Raw genomic sequence first — 1,600 nt, forward strand, 5'->3', positions numbered from 1 at the left:
TTTTTTTTTTTTACATCCTGCTTCCCAGATCTTGGTGGAGAAATTAGGATGCGCACACTGATGCACCGATCTCACATCTCCTTTATGTCTGCTGGACTTATGTCAGCAGCCATGGTCTGCATTTCAGTTGCCCGCTTGCATAAACTCATTTCTGATGGGCCCTGTTGAGTTGTTTTTTTCCTGAGGCAGGTGTCCCACCTCAGATTTGTTTTTATTTCTCCATTTAAAGCGTGCAATCTGCAAAATGTATTTCGAAAACGGGCAAATGCAGACTGAAATGTCTTTTGCTCCACTTTGTCACTGCTGTTCCTATAATTATTATCCTATAACATGTTTTTGTATTTGTATTTTTTTTATGCTTGCAATTTGTGTATTCACATAGTATATTATATATGTAATTGCAAGTTACAACTGGGGAAAATGTATATGATGGTAATGCTAGAACCTGGTCTAACTAAATAAACATTTTTGAATTCTGAAACAGTGTTTCTTTTCTTTCTATTTGAAATATACTGATATGCATCCTTTCTGTAATTTGAACCTAGGCTTGAATGCATACAACACGGAAATGTAGAACTTGTGTTAACTGTAGTGACACAACTACAACAGCAGAGGGCACTTTAAGGTATTTTAGAGTTGGAACAATTGTAAGAGAACGTAGATCATAAACCGGGTGTTTTCAGTCTTTTTATGATGCCAAGGCCCCCAAAATATAATGATGATTCAAAAAATGAAAATCTAAAAGCAGTCATATATTTTAATATATAAAGCATAAATTTTTTTTTTTTAATATATATATATAGTTCCTGCCACCCAAAGGTTTGGATTAAGAAGTTTTTGAAGCTTTTGTCTCTTATGCTCACCAAGGCTGCATTTATTTGATCAAAAATACAGTAAAAACTGTGATGTTTTTAAATATTATTTCAATTAAAAATAATTATTTTCTATTTGAATAAATAGTTATTGAAATATTATTTCAATTTAAAATTGTTTTCTATTTGAATGAAAATGTAATGTCAATTTTGATCAATTTAATAAAGTGTACTTCATTTATCCAGGAAAATAAACTTTCTGTGATTAAACATTTAGATTAGCCTCTTTTTCAGAAGTGTCCTGGACTTATTGCCTCCTTGCTGAATACAAATATTAATTTCTTAATTTATAATTTTGTTATCCCAAACCTTTGAATGTGTATCATGGTTTCCACAAAAATATTAAGCAGCAAAAACACAATTTCAACATAGATGATTATAAGAAATGTTTGTTGAGCAGTGAATCAGCATATTAGAATGATTTCTGAAGGATCATGTGACACTGAAGACTGGAGTAATGATGCTGAAAATTCAGTTTTGCATCACAGGAATAAATTACATTTTAAAATATACTCAAATAGAAAACTGTTTATTTTAAATTGTAATCATATTTGACAGTATTACTGTTTTTACTGTATATATCAAATATTTCATACACTCTAAAAAAATGCTGGGTTAAATACAACCCAGCGCTGGGTAAAATATGGACGCTGGGGTTGTCCATATTTTACCGCTAGGTTGTATTTAACCCAGCATTTTTTAGAGTGTATATATATATATATATATAT

This window comes from Sinocyclocheilus rhinocerous, unplaced genomic scaffold (genome assembly GCF_001515625.1).
Source record: "Sinocyclocheilus rhinocerous isolate Xijiao unplaced genomic scaffold, SAMN03320098_v1.1 scaffold676, whole genome shotgun sequence".
NCBI lineage: Eukaryota > Metazoa > Chordata > Actinopteri > Cypriniformes > Cyprinidae > Sinocyclocheilus > Sinocyclocheilus rhinocerous.